At 44.0% G+C, this 15,958-nt stretch overlaps 2 protein-coding genes across 2 annotated transcripts in view; both read left to right on the top strand.

Moving 5' to 3' along the window:
• Positions 1 to 15,958, top strand: part of LOC107523444 (zinc finger protein 709-like) — a 511,405-nt gene that overhangs the window by 301,987 nt on the left and 193,460 nt on the right. The gene's annotated exons all lie outside the window — the stretch shown is intronic.
• The window catches only part of LOC132535589 (zinc finger protein 709-like), a 32,395-nt gene continuing 25,114 nt past the window's right edge, over positions 8,678 to 15,958 (top strand). The window contains 1 exon segment of the mRNA XM_060182155.1: positions 8,678 to 8,982. The gene's annotated coding sequence lies outside the window, so the exon portion shown is untranslated.

The raw sequence follows: 15,958 nt of genomic DNA, 5'->3' as shown, positions 1-15,958 counted from the left end.
CAACAAGGGCAACAAAAGGGAAAATAAATATATAAAAAAGTTAAAAAAATAATAATAATAAAATCCTCACACCATAAACATGAGACACCTTGTAGCACTGCTTCACCACTCGAGCCCTTGCACACTGTAATGTCTATGCTCAATCAGGAGTGGTGTATTCATAGTGCCAGCTCCAAGCTCCAGTGATAACATAGAGGAAAAAGGAGAGAGAGAGAGAGAGAGGGGGGGGGGGGGCTGTAGGACTGCATCACCACTGTTGAGGTGTTCTGCTCTGCAAGTGGGGGGGAGTGTTGAACCTATGTCATTTTTTGTGCATTGTAACATGTGCACTCAACTGGGTTTGTCAGGCAGGCTCAGCGAACAAATCCTTAATTATATCCTCATCCTAGAAATCTGAATTCATTTCCTGCTAAGAAGAATCTTCCAATAAATTAATTAATTTATTTTCCCTTTTGTTGCCTTTGTTTTCATTGTTGTTGTAGTTATTGTTATTGATGTTGTCGATACATGTGTCCCTTTGGACGTATTCAGAGATGCTAGGCCTGGGATGTCAACCCTCCAGCTCCAATATTCTGGTGAGACCTTTTTTTTTTTAAAAAAAAAAAATTATTATCTTTTTTTATTTATTGGATAGAAACAGGCAGAAATCAAGAGGGAAGGGGGAGGGGATAGAGAGGAAGAGAGACAGAGAGACACCTGCAGTACTGCTTCACCACTCGTAAAGCTTTCCCCCTGCAAGTGGGGACTGGGGACTCAAACCTGGGCCCTTGAGCATTGTAAAATGTGTGCTCAACCAGGTGCGCCACCACTGCCCCTGAGACCTTTTCTAGTTCATAGGACTCCTTAGTTCCACTTTGGGTGGCACACTTCCTAACAAAGTTATAGAACCTACATACAGACCAAGCCCCAAGAAATAGGACACATGTGCAGATATATACATACATTGGGGGAAAATACATACTTTAAAGTAAAAGTGTGCAATAGTCTACAGTAACTCCCTAAGTGCAGCAAGCAAGTAGAAAGATCTAAAAAAGACTTAAGCAAATATTTATTTCTACTTAGACCTAGATACTCTCCTCACCTACTTCCTATTTTACCTCCCTCAGTCACTTTAAGTCTAACCTTGTCAGGTTAAGTAAAGACTACAAAAGCTGGATAAGGGCAAGAGACTGGCACACTTTAATGATGGCCCTTTTGGTCACTACCAGGCCACCCCATAAGTGAAGCAGGTCTACGGTGTCTATCTTCCTCTCTCCCTCTCTTTCTTCCCCTCCCCTCTCAATTAAAAAAAAAAATGTGTCAGGCGGTAGTGCAGTGGGTTAAGCACACATGGTGCAAAGTGCAAAGACCTGTGGAAGGATCCTGGTTCGAGCCGCCGGCTCCCCACCTGTAGGGGAGTCGCTTCACAAGCAGTGAAGCGGGTCTGCAGGTGTCTGTCTTTCTCTCTCCCTCTCTGTCTCCCCTCCTCTCTCAGTTTCTCTCTGTCCTATCCAAGAACAATGACATCAATAACAATAATAACTACAACAATAAAACAACAAGGGCAACAAAAGGGAATAAATAAATATTTAAAAAAAATGACCACAGGAGCAGTAGATTCATAGTACAGACACAGAGCCCCAGCAATTACCCTAGAGGAGAAAGAAAAAGATGTAAGGAAGTATATGAAGTCATGATAAAATAAGAATGTGACAAAATGAGAAATAATCCTGTTATTTCTTTCTCTCTCTCTCTCTCTTTTTTTTTTTTTTTTTGCCTCCAGGGTTATTGCTGGGCTCAGTGCCTGCACCATGAATCCACTGCTCCTGGAGGCCATTTTCCCCCCTTTTGTTGCCCTTGTTGTTGTAGCCTTGTTGTGTTTATTATTGTTGTTGATGATGTCCTTCGTTGTTGGATAGGACAGAGAGAAATGGAGAGAGGAGGGGAAGACAGAGATGGGGAGAGAATGACAGACACCTGCAGACCTGCTTCACCACCTGTGAAGCGACTCCCCTGCAGGTGAAGAGCCGGGGGCTTGAACCGGGATCCTTGAACCGGGATCCTTACGCGTGTCCTTGCACTTTGCGCCACCTGCGCTTAACCCACTGCGCTACTGCCTGACCCTCACCTGTTATTTCTAAATGCATGTCATTTCTGGAAGAAAAGAAGACCCAATCTGATCTGACTGAATACTTACCTGAGAAACTATTAGTTCTTCTTCCTCCGGATTATATTTCAGGTGGCAGCAAGTGAAGCAGTCACAGCAGCATCTTGAGAAAATTCCTTTAAAGACTCCAGCTCAGCCTCTTCACTAGGTAACACTTCTCCTATAGGCAAGACACCAAAATGAATAAAAGGTCCCCCCAAACCCATTCATCAATGTCTAAGGAGAACTACAGAAACAACGAGTTTCCCCACTGAGACCAAATGGTGAGTTTCTCCTTTCTGTTTTCAGGGGCCCTCCCAGCACACAAACTCTGCTACAGCAATGGGGAATATGGGTTGCATTGACTTGCCCCTTTCCAGAACCAAGTAAAGCATACCCTATGGTCTCCCCTTGGAAAGAAGACTGGACTCAATTCTATTAAACTGCCTATAGTCTCCCTACTTAACCCAGGTCTCACCTCAACACTGCCTACAACACTGAATAAAAACAACCAGAACCAGAATAGAATCTGTAGGGGAGAGAACAGATGATCTCTCCTCAAACACAGTTTAAAGATGCTAGTGACAAACCCAGGCTAAGTAAAATTTATCTAGCCCGTTTCTCAAGCTTTATTGTGCACAGAAAATATCAGTATTCTGGAGCCCAGTCTAAGAAACTCTCAATTTGCAGCCTTGTAGTAGGGCGCACTGACAAATTCCTAACTAGCATCTTTGTTGTCCTTACTCAACCATCACCAGATATACCTGAAAAGGAACTTGATGCACATCACTAGAAAATGAACAGGATCCCAGTGGGCTTCATTTATTTATTTTTTTCCCAGAGAATCCAGTTAAATGAAAAGCCCACTCTGTAGGAATGAGAACCCACAGGACCACTGCTTCCACCTATGTACAAGGACAAAGTGAGTGAAGAAAAGTCTAGGGCCCTTTTACAGTAGTAATAATAATAATAATATATATATATATATATATATATATACATACTGAGTTAAGTGCACATAATATGAAGTAGAAGGACCTTTGCAAGATTCCTGGTTTGAGCCCCCAGCTCCCCACCTGCAGGGAGGTCACTTCACAAGTGGTGGAGCAGGTCTGCAGGTGTTTATCTTTCTCTTCCCCATCCCTCTCAATTTCTCTGTCCTATTCATGAGAGGGAGAGAGAGAGGGGTTGGGGGGAGAGAAAGAAATATATGTGTGCATGTGTTTATTTATTAATGAAAATGAGACGCTGAGAGGGTTATGGGTGGGAGGAGAGAAACAGACTCCAAAGCATGCATGACTCAGCTCTGGTTCATGGTGGTACTGCCTCAGAGCCTTAAGCACGAAAGACTTTTGCATAATCAGTATGCTGTCTTACCAGCTCCCTATTTTCTTGTTTTAAGCAGCTGGAACCTGCTTATCTATTTATTAAAAATGCATAAATTCATCATTGTCTTTAGAACATAAAGTCGCATAGTCAGCTACTAACAGGACATAGGGAGGCTTACACAGTTTCGAAAACACCTCTGCACACTGCACGAAAAGCCATTAATTCATGAATACAGTGGTATGCCTTGCTCCCCACCCCAATATACTGAAAGTCAGGAAATTCCACGAACATTTCCCCAGGTGCCATTCCCTAATCCTAGAACAGGACTAAGAATGTACAACAACAAAAGAGACGGGCTTTTAACAGATCCCCCCCCATGAAATATTATATCTACCAGTAAATAGAAGAACAGTGACATAAAAAAATCATTATTTTTCTATTTACTGGACTCAATAAAAGCCAAGAAATCAGTGACACAGTTGGAGGCTGCAGGCTGGCCAGTCTCTGTGGCTGAACCTGCAACTCCTCTGTCTCACCCGGGGTCCTGGAATCTCTTTCTTGATTCCCTCCTCCAAACCCCTAGCACCCTCATGCAGGGATGGGACAGGGTACTGAGTTATCTGTCATCCCTTGGCACCCACTCCCGGCTGGCAGAGAATCTAGATTGAGTCAGGAACTCCACTAAGAACTCAGCAGCCCAGGGGACCGCCGGGTGGTAGCTCAGTGGGTTACGCGCACATGACATGAAGCGCAAGGATCGGAGCAAGGATCCCAGTTCCAGCCCTTGGCTCACTACCTGCCAAGGGTCGCTTCACAAATGAAGATTTGTAGAACAAACACTACAATCATTTATCTGGAACCTGAAAACACCTAGAATTGCCAAAACCATCTTGAGGAAAAGAAACAGAAATGGAGGCATCACACTTCCAGACCTTAAACTATATTATAAAGCCATCATCATCAAAACAGCATGGTACTGGAACAAAAATAGGCACACAGACCAGTGGAACAGAATTGAAAGCCCAGAAATAAATCCCCACACCTATGGACATCTAATCTTTGAAAAGGGGGCCCAAAGGATTAAATGGAAAAAGGAGGCTCTCTTCAATAAATGGTGCTGGGAAAACTGGGTTGTAACATGCAGAAGAATGAAATTGAACCACTTTATCTCACCAGAAACAAAAATCAACTCCAAATGGATCAAAGACCTAGATGTCAGACCAGAAACAATCAAATACTTAGAGGAAAACATTGGTAAAACAGTTTCCCACCTACACCTCAAGGACATCTTTGATGAATCAAACCCAATTGCAAGGAAGACTAAAGCAGAAACAAACCAATGGGACTACATCAAATTGAAAAGCTTCTGCACATCCAAAGAAACTATTAAACAAACAGAGACCCCTCACAGAATCGGAGAAGATCTTCACATGCCATACATCAGACAAGAAACTAATCACCAAAATATATAAAGAGCTCAGCAAACTTAGCACCAAAAAAGCAAATGACCCCATCCAAAAATGGGCAGAGGATATGAACAAAACATTCACCACAGAGGAGATCCAAAAGGCTAACAAACATATGAAAAACTGCTCTAGGTCACTGATTGTCAGAGAAATGCAAATTAAGACAACACTAAGATACCACCTCACTCCTGTAAGAATGGCAAACATCAAAAAGGACAGCAGTAACAAATGCTGGAGAGGATGTGGGGACAGAGGAACCCTTTTACATTGCTGGTGGGAATGTAAATTGGTCCAGCCTCTGTGGAGAGCAGTCTGGAAAACTCTCAGAAGGCTGGACATGGACCTTCCATATGATCCAGTAATTCCTCTCCTGGGATTATACCCCAAGGACTCCATAACACCCAACCAAAAAGAGGTGTGTACTCCTATGTTCATAGCAGCACAATTCATAATAGCTAAAACCTGGAAGCAACCCAGGTGCCCAACACCAGATGAGTGGCTGAGAAAGCTGTGGTATATATACACAATGGAATACTATGCAGCTATCAAGAACAATGAACCCACCTTCTCTGACCCATCTTGGACAGAGCTAGAAGGAATTATGTTAAGTGAGCTAAGTCAGAAAGATAAAGATGAGTATGGGATGGTCCCACCCATCAACAGAAGTTGAGTAAGAAGATCTGAAAGGGAAACTAAAAGCAGGACCTGACCAAATTATAAGTAGCGCACCAAAGTAAAAAACCCTGTGGTGAGGGGTAGACATGCAGCTTCCTGGGCCAGTGGGGGGTGGGAGTGGGTGGGAGGGATGGGTCACAGTCTTTTGGTGGTGGGAATGGTGTTTATGTACACTCCTAGCAAAATGTAGACATATAAATCACTAGTTAATTAATTTGAGAGGGGGAAAATTAATTGTATGTCTCAAAGTTTTTCAAAACACAAAATGAATCTTTTTAATATATAGGCTGTGTATTTGATATGCGGACTTTCTCAAAAGCCTAGACCAAGTAGATCAGAAACATCCAATAGCACAGCTATATACAAGATACTGGATACTGTACAGCAAACCATAACAAAAGGACTTTTCAAAGTTAACCCAATTACCAAATAATGTGATGATAACATTAACTATCGATTGTCTTTTTGAACCCTAAGACAGCAGGAACCTCACATCTCCACTATAGAGCCCCTACTTCCCCCAGTCCTGGAACCCTTGGACAGGGCCCACTTTCCCGTACCTCTCCCAATCCATACCAAATAATATTGCATCCGCCAATCACAACCTAACCAACGCAACGATTGCCACCTCAACATGCTTCACTTCAGACTGTGTCCAGAGACTTCACGTGTGGAATGACAACCCTTCAACTTCATTACTCGGGTGAGACCTTTCCTTTCATAGTATACTCTAATTTCATCTCAGGTGGTTCACTTTCTAACAAAGTCCCAAAACCTAGATATACACCAGTTTCTGTGAGAGAGAGCATATCTTCACACGTATCCATAAACTACTGCAAAATATATACCTGAAAGCAGAAGTACACTAGAGTTTGCAGTGAGTACCTCCCTAACACTTCCTCTCCACTATTCCAAGCTTTGGGTCCATGATTGCTCAACAATTTGTTTGGCTTCATATGTTAACTCTCTTTTCAGTCACCAGGTTCCAGATGCCACCAGGATGCTGGCCAGGCTTCCCTGGATTGAAGACCCCACCAATGTGTCCTGGAGCTCAGCTTCCCCAGAGACCCACCCTACTAGGGAAAGAGAGAGGCAGACTGGGAGTATGGACCGACCAGTCAACGCCCATGTTCAGCGGGGAAGCAATTACAGAAGCCAGACCTTCTACCTTCTGCAACCCTCAATGACCCTGGGTCCATACTCCCAGAGGGATGGAGAATGGGAAAGCTATCAGGGGAGGGGGTGGGATATGGAGATTGGGTGGTGGGAATTGTGTGGAGTTGTACCCCTCCTACCTTATGGTTTTGTTAATTAATCCTTTCTTAAATAAAAAAAATAAATAAAATGAAGATTTGTTGTGTGTAAAATAAACTGACTAGTGTTATATCTGAAGACACCACGTCACTTGACAAATGAGTACATACTTATTGAGGTCCTACTCATTACTTAGAAGAAATTGAATATGATCTTACAGAATTTGAATAGTGCACAAATTATCTTTCTTTAGCTCCCAAGTAGCTGTCATTGGCCTGCAAAGCATTGTACCAGCAAATGAATTAGCCAATGACTTTTTAAATTTTATTTTAATTTTTTAAAATAAGATGCTACCTCATTATTTTATTTATTTTCCCTTTTGTTGCCCTTGTTTTTTTTTTTTTTTTGCATTGTTGTTGTAGTTATTATTGTTGTTATTGATGTCGTTGTTGGATAGGACAGAGAGAAATGGAGAAAGGAGGGGAAGACAGAGAGGGGGAGAGAAAGACAGACACCTGCAGACCTGCTTCACCGCCTGGGAAGCGACTCCCCTGCAGGTGGGGAGCCGGGGGCTCGAACCAGGATCCTTATGCCGGTCCTTGCACTTTGCGCCACGTGAGCTTAACCTGCCGCCCGACTCCCAGCCAATGACTTCTTAAGGGTAAAGCTTTAAAAATGCACTTTTGGGAGTCGGGCGGTAGCGCAGCGGGTTAAGCTCACGTGGCGCAAAGAGCAAGGACCGGCGTAAGGATCCCGGTTCGAGCCCCCGGCTCCCCACCTGCAGGGGAGTCGCTTCCCAGGCGGTGAAGCAGGTCTGCAGGTGTCTGTCTTTCTCTCCCCCTCTCTGTCTTCCCCTCCTCTCTCCATTTCTCTCTGTCCTATCCAACAACAGCAATGCCAACAATAACAATAATAACATGGGCAACAGAAATGGGAAAAATGGCCTCGAGGAGCAGTGGATTCGTAGTGCAGGCACTGAGCCCCAGCAATAAGCCTGGAGGGAAAGAAAGAAAGAAAGAAAGAAAGGAGGAAAGAAAGAAAGAAAGAAAGAAAGGAGGAAAGAAAGAAAGAAAGAAAGGAGGAAAGAAAGAAAGAAAGAAAGAAAGAAAGAAAGAAAGAAAGAAAGAAAGAAAACTCAGCAGCCCAAGGCAGAGAATGGGATCTAGGCTTCCTTGTGGAGCCAGAAGAGGACATGGGGACACCACCTGCGAGAGCTGTTCGAAGACTGTTGGGTGGAGAGACCCTGAGCAGCTGGGCAGCTGCCAGCTGCGCTCAGACCGAATTTGTTTTGGCGCTGTAGCCTCTGGCACATGCGCAATCCTCCGCGTCCTCCATATATATACGTTTATTTATGCATTTCGTTTTTTCAGACAAGAATCAGGGGCAGACGGAAGGCGTGCTGACCAAGCACCAAAGCTTCCCCAGCGCCTATAGTAGTTCCCTGCGGCAAGCCGGAGGCTCGAACCCAGGCCATCGCCCTTGCAAGTAAGCGACCTGGCTGGGCAGCCCCTGCTGACCCCGGCCGCCGGCACTCACCACCTTCCATGCTGGCTCCGCGATCTCTGCGCAGCGTCCTCCCCAGAGACCTAGGGACCCACAGGTGAGAGAGACCCACACACAAGAGCTGAAGGAACCCCGACACCACCGCCTTTTAGCGCAGGAAGAGGATGGGAGTTTGAGGGGCGGGGCAATGAAGTGCCTTGCCCCCCCCCCCGGCTCTGATTGGACAAAGCCCTTGTCACACATCGTCCACACCCAAAGGGACGCGCTCAAAGGCCCGATCCTCAAACAAGGGAGCCCGCAGTGCAATGGCCCCGAGATAGGTATTTGACTGGGGAACTATCCAATCAGAGTCCGGGCAGGGGGCGTGTCTAAAATTCCATCCAATCAGAGCACGGGTGGGCGGTGCTGGCAGTCTGGAGAACTGTCTAGGGCTGGAAACCTTGTGGGTGCACATGTTTTCGTGAAACTGGGTTTGTGTGTGTGTGTGTGTGTTTAACTCCTCTCTCTCTCTTTCCCTTTTTCTTTACTTTTTTTTTTTTAAATCTCGAGTTCACTCTCACCTCAAGGTTCTCAGGCAGGTTCTCCCGGAGGACGCTGCACAACCACAACCGGGAGACTGAAGGGAATATGGTGAGTGGGGGCCGCCGCCGCTGCTGTCGGGAGGGGCTGCTTTAAATCCACTGGAAGGCGGCTGCAGAGGGAGCCCGGCAGGCCGAGGTCTCCCCGTCTCCTCCGGTCCTGTCCCACCTCGGGGGATCCCTGGGCGGCGGGTGGCTTCCTTGTGAAGGGTCTGAACTCGCCCTCCCTGCCGGCGGCGACGCTGAAGCTGAGGGAGTCCCTTCCCATTTCTGCGCGTGAGTCTGTTGGCAAGTTCTGGGTTCTGAGCTGAGAAACCAAATGTAAACAGACCCCGTGTGAGCCAGTGGTCTGGGGGTTCGGCCAGCGGAGGTGGGCACTCGGCAGCCGCAGCTGTCACGTGGCGTCCCGACTGCTTGGCCCTTGTTGGCACTGGGGTTTCAGTCCACCTGAAGTAAGAGAGAAAGAAAGGAAAGATCATCTGGCTGTCCAGCCTGTGTGTGTGTGTGTGTGTGTCTCTGTGTGTGTCTGTGTGTCTGTGTGTGTCTTTGTGTTTGTGTGCTTGTGTGTATATATGTCTGTGGATCTGTGTGTGTGTGTGTGTCTGACTGTGTGTGTGTTTGTGAGTGTCTGTGAGTATGTCTATGTGTAGATGTCTGTGTGTGTGTCTGTCTGTGTGTATGTGTGTGTCTTTGTGTTTGTGTGCTTGTGTGTATATATGTCTGTGGATCTGTGTGTGTGTCTGACTGTGTGTGTGTTTGTGAGTGTGTCTCTGTGTGTGTGTCTGTGAGTATGTCTATGTGTATATGTCTGTGTGTGTGTCTGTCTGTGTGTATGTGTGTGTCTGTGAGTATGTCTATGTGTGTGTATCTGTGTCTGTGCCTATGTGTGTCTGTGAGCATCTCTCTGTGTGTGTGTCTGTGTGTGTGTCTCTGTGTATATGTGTGTCTGTGTGTGTGTCTGTGAGTATGTCTGTGTGTGTGTATCTGTGTCTGTGTGTGTTTGTGTCTGTGTGTCTCTGTGTGTGTGTGTGTTTGTGTCTGTGTGTCTCTGTGTGTGTTTGTGTGTCTGTGTGCGAGTCTCTGTCTGTGAGTGTCTCTGTGTGTGTATGTGTGTGTGTGTGTATCTGTGTGTGTGTGTCTGAGTGTGCCTCTGTGTGTGTGTGTCTGTGAGTATCTGTGTGTGTATGTGTGTCTCTGTGTGTTTGTGTGTGTGTGTGTGGCCTAGAACACACAGACTGTCCAGATAGAGCTTCTCAGAGCCTTCACCTGTTTTGTGGATTGCACGTTCTGGGTTCCTAGCTCCAGGAACTTCCTTCTCTTGTCTTTATTGCACTGCTCAGGTTGTGGCACCAGTGCCTACCCAGGAAACCTTTGAGAACCAGTGCCTGGAGCACACTTGTGAGTGTCTTCTCTGGTGAGGACATCAGCCCAGGAGGAATGCAGTCAGACATTCAAGTGACACAACTGTCTTAGGTGGAACCATCTTCATATCTAGATATCCGGCTCAGAGCATGTGCAGTTTTTCTGGACTCTCTCCTGTGTTTTGTTCTATTGTCACCAGCCCCCAACACTGCTCAGTTCTGAAGGCTGAGTTTTGTACTTGATCCATGCAGGTCAATTTACAATGCACGCTGGGTGATTTTGTATGTTCTGGTCTGGAACTCATACATTGAAGTCTTGGTCTATGTGAAGATTCTGGATGAAACAAATAGGCTGAGCTCTCTGCCTAGCCTGGAAAGTTACTTTTCAGTATCCTCTGTTATTATTTTTTAATTGGTGCATGCATGCACAATGCACAAAAAATATCCAGTCTTTTCTTTTTTCTCTTCTCCTGTTTTTTTTTTTTTTTTTTTTTTTTGTAGCAATAGAGAGAAGTTGAGAGGGAAGGGGGAGTGGGGAGGGTGAAAGAGTGACACCTGCAGGACTACATCACTGCTCAGAAACCTTTCCCCATAAGTGGCGGCTGGGTGCTTGAACCCTGGACTTTGCTCATGGTAATATGTGTACTCTACAAGTTACACCACTATCCAGGCTCTACTCTCTACTTAAAGATCTGTGAAATTATTCTGAATTAATTTTTTTAAATTTTTTATTTAAGAAAGGATTAGTGAACAAAAACATAAGGTAGGAGGGGTACAACTCCACACAATTCCCACCACCCAATCCCCATAACCCACCCCCTCCCATGATAGCTTTCCCATTCTCTAGCCCTCTGGGAGCATGGACCCAGGGTCGTTGAGGGTTGCAGAAGGTAGAAGGTCTGGCTTCTGTAATTGCTTCCCCGCTGAACATGGGCGTTGACTGGTCGGTCCATACTCCCAGTCTGCCTCTCTCTTTCCCTAGTAGGGTGGGTCTCTGGGGAAGCTGAGCTCCAGGACACATTGGTGGGGTCTTCAATCCAGGGAAGCCTGGCCAGCATCCTGATGGCATCTGGAACCTGGTGATTGAAAAGAGAGTTAGGGAGTCGGGCTGTAGCGCAGCGGGTTAAGCGCAGGTGGCGCAAAGCACAAGGACCGGCATAAGGATCCCGGTTCGAACCCCGGTTCCCCACCTGCAGGGGAGTCACTTCACAGGCGGTGAAGCAGGTCTGCAGGTGTCTGTCTTTCTCTCCTCCTCTCTGTCTTCCCCTCCTCTCTCCATTTCTCTCTGTCCTATCCAACAACAACAACAATAATAATAACTACAACAATAAAACAACAAGGGCAACAAAAGGGAATAAATATATAAAATAAATACTTAAAAAAAAAAAAAAGAAAAGAAAAGAGAGTTAACATATGAAGCCAAACAATTTGTTGAGCAATCATGGATCCCAAGCTTGGAATAGTGGAGAGGAAGTGTTAGGGAGGTACTCACTGCAAACTCTAGTGTACTTCTGCTTTCAGGTATATATTTTGCAGTAGTTTATGGATATGTGTGCACATAAGCTCTCTCTCACAGAAACTGGTGTATATCTAGATTATGGGACTTTGTTAGAAAGTGAACTACCTGAGATGAAATTAGAGTGTACTATAAAAGGAAAGGTCTCACCCGAGTAATGAAGTTGAAGGGTTGTCATTCCACACGTGAAGTCTCTGGATACAGTCTGAGGTGAAGCATGTTGAGGTGGCAATCGTTGCTTTGGTTATGTTGTGATCGGCGGATGCAATATTATTTGGTTTGGATTGGGAGATGCATACGGGAAAGTGGGCCCTATCCAAGGGTTCCAGGACTGGGGGAAGTAGGGGCTCTATAGTGAAGATGTGAGGTTCCTGCTGTCTTAGGGTTCAAAAAGACAATCGATAGTTAATATTATCATCCCATTATTTGTTAATTGGGTTAACTTTGAAAAGTCCTTTTGTTATGGTTTGCTGTACAGTATCCAGTATCTTGTATATAGCTGTGCTATTGGATGCTTCTAATCTACTTGGTCTAGGCTTTTGAGAGAGTCCGCATATCAAATACACAGCCTATATATTAAAAAGACTCAGTTTGTCTTTTGAGAAACTTTGAGACATACAATTGATTTCCCCCTCTCATATTAATTAACTAGTGATTTATATGTCTACATTTTGCTAGGAGTGTACATAAACACCATTCCCACCACCAAAGGACTGTGATCCATCCCTCCCGCCCACTCCCACCCCCCACTGGCCCAGGAAGCTACATGTCTACCCCTCACCACTGGGTTTTTACTTTGGTGCCCTTATTCTGAGTTAATTTTTTTCTCTTTTGTTTTACCAATAAAGCACCCCCTCCTCTCTTAGGGCTTCACATCTACCTGATCCCACTGCTCCTGTGGATTTTTTTCTCCCTTTCTTTCTTTCTTTCCTTCCTTCCTTCTTTTTTTTCAAAGAGAGAACCAGAAAAAAGGAGTGATACCACAGCATCACTTCACCATTGAAAAATATTCCTGGTGTTGGTGGCTTGAACCCAGGTCCTTGTTTATAATAAAGTGCACATTTTCCAAAACCTAGTTTTTTAAAAAAAATTTTAAGCTTTATTAAATATTGTTTTGTTTTTATTTTTAAAGACTTACTGGTTTATTTTCATGGGGGGTGACCAGAGCAATATTAATTTTTGATTTTTAGTGGTGCTGGGAGTTGAACTTGGACCCTCTGAAGTTTCAGGCAGCATATCTCCGCAACCAATAATTTTTAAAATCTTTTAAAAATATATATACATATATATTTATATATGTATATATATATTATTGGATATGGACAACCAGAAATTTAGAGGGGAGGGGAAGATACAGAGGGAGAGAAATAGAGAGACACCTGCAGCATTGCTCCAACACTCACGAAGTTTTCCTTTTGTGCTGGGGGCCAGCCCCTGTAGGTTATTAGGGTCAGCCTGAAGGAGGAGGGGCGTTGGCGAAGGATGAAGAATGAGAGACGAGTGAGTTGATGCTGAATCAAGCTCAAGCAGACATCTCTGTCTTACTTAAGCAGAACTTTATTTTTATAGTCTCATAAGGCTTAGATCATTCAAACAAAAATCACCAAGATATTGATTATTAAAACAAAAATCACCGAGGATTTGATTATTGAAACAAAAATCACCAAGTAAGAACAGCACAGGTAGGGAACACCTCCTGCTTTGTGGAACATTTACATTCCAGGGGCACTTTCTGCCCTAGAGATCACATCACCGTTTCTATGTCTTTTGTTTTTCCTGTACCTGTGTGCTAGGCAAATGTCTTATTAAGATTAATATTCTACCTTTTATGCCATTCTCTTGGCCCTATGCATCAGAAGACAATAGTTTATAGAAAGTTCAAGCTTGTTATGTTTCTAGGGGCCTTAAACAAATTGAGTAGCCCATTTTTCACAAAATCTGTTCCATTGTTTGATCAAGGAGTTTTATTTTATTTTGTTCCAAGTTAAACTCTCTAGCTAGAATCCATCTTCTGTGTATGCTCACTGTGTGACCTAGGTTCTCGTGTACTATTCCTGCATAAGGAGATGGGAGCATAGTGGTGGATGGTAGATTAAAAGACCCATTTTATCTAGGCAGGTACCATAACTTTCCATTAACTATTTATGTTATGTAAGGTGGCCCCTCCACTGTGGGAAGCACCAATCTTTCCCTGTATTTTAGAGGGAACACTAAAGGAAGTGGTGTAGACAAAGGGGAAACATTTCTTCCTATTGGGGTCTCCTGAAAAATTCTGCATGACAGATATTGCTTGTTCCATTATGTTCAATCTTACAGAGTGCAGTGCAGGTTTTGTCATTATTTTTGTCATTTGGTCAGGCTCTGAGCCTGGCCATAGGTAAATATTATTAAGACCACACAGAGCTTAATCATGGCAAAAGGCGAGATAGTTTCAATTTGGCCTGGAGAGTCCAGCTGTGCTGAACTTCCTGTGAAGCTGGTACCGTGTCAAGCAGCTCACATGGCGGCACCTGCACCACCTTTGCAAGTGGGGACCAGGGGCTCGTGCATTATAATGTGTGCTCAACCAGGTGCACCACCACCCAACCCCTGACCAGTAGTTTTTTGGTTTTTTTTATTGAGGACATGTTTTACAATGCTATTTTCTTCATTGATAACACATTTGCACTTACTCAAAATAAGCATTAATACACTGCGTCTATCATCAAAGTACCAATTTACCTCTTTCCCCCTCTCTCCCCCTGCCCCCCAACTAGTAACTTCACTTCTGCACACAATCAAAAAGGCTTTTTTTTAAAACTGTTTCCTTGCTTTGTTTTTAAATTCTGTATGAGTGAAGTTATTTAGTATATTTCTTTCTCCCAGCTCATTTCACTTAGCATGACCCTCTTCTAGTTCCCAGTTTTATCCTTGTTGTAGCAAAAGACAAAATTTCATATTTTCTTATAACTGAATAGTATCCCATAATACAAGAACTTAGTATCCAACAACTTTCTCAGCTTTTTATCTGTCAAGATTGGGCTATTACTGATTGTGCTGCTATTAACATTGGTGTGCATGGATCTCTTTGGACAGGTGGCTTTGGTTCATTTGAATAAATACTCAGGATAAATTGCTGGGCCATAGGGTAGGTTCATAGGTTCATGTCTAGTGTTATGAGAAATCTCCAGACTGCTTTTCAGGGGATGAACCAATTAATATTCTCATTAATAGTGTTCCTTATTCTCCACATTCTTGCCAACATTTGTTGTTATCCTTTCTCATAGGGGTAAAGTGCTATCTCATTGTTGTCTTTATTTGCAATAATTCTCTGATAATAGTGATTTAGAACACTTTCTTATATGTCTCTGGCTATTGACCCTTTGGAAGATCTGTCCATTTCCTCATCTCACTTACTGATTTTGTGTGTGTGTGTGTGTGTGTGTGTGTGTGTGTGTGTGTGTGTGTGTGTGTGAATTCAGAATTATCACTAATGCTTGGTGCCTCCACCTTAAATCCAGGGCTCCTGATGACCATTTTTCATTCCCCAGCGCCCATTTTTTAAATCTGTGACCAGTAGTAGGTTAAAAGACAGTTCCATACCAAAGTATCCCCACCCTCCCACTTCCCAAAGATAACCATAATATTTCTTATAAGTCTGAAAAATAGTTTGCTTGCCTCTATTTTCTTTTTTTCTTCAAGTATGTATGTACCAGATCTTAGATTCCACATCCATTTTGTCCCAAGGAATATCATCTTTTCTGATTGCAGAGTAGTCTTCCATGGAGTATGTATCCCATAACTTTTTTAGCCAGTCATTTCTTGATGGGCATTTAGGCTGCTTCTAATCTTTGGTTATTGTGAATAATGGAGCACAAACAGTGGTACACGTGTCCCTTCAAATCAGTGTTTTAGTGTCCTGCCTAAGAGTGGTACCACTGGAGCAATTGGTACTTCCACTTCTATTTATTTAAGGAGTCTTTATATTGTTTCCCAAGGAGCTGTACCAGTTTGCAGTCCCACCAGCAGAGTGGCAGAGTTTCCTTTTCCCCACAGTCTCTCCACACCTGTCACTTCCTGGTTTGTTGATGTAAGCCATTCTCTCTGGTGTGAGGTGGTATCTCAGTCTGGCTTTAATTTGCATTTCTCCAATAATAAGTGGACAATTCATG

This window comes from Erinaceus europaeus, chromosome 23 (genome assembly GCF_950295315.1).
Source record: "Erinaceus europaeus chromosome 23, mEriEur2.1, whole genome shotgun sequence".
In the NCBI taxonomy this organism is placed as follows: domain Eukaryota; kingdom Metazoa; phylum Chordata; class Mammalia; order Eulipotyphla; family Erinaceidae; genus Erinaceus; species Erinaceus europaeus.
The sequence above is the reverse complement of the archived record's forward strand: the minus strand, read 5'-3'. Positions and strand labels throughout refer to the sequence as shown.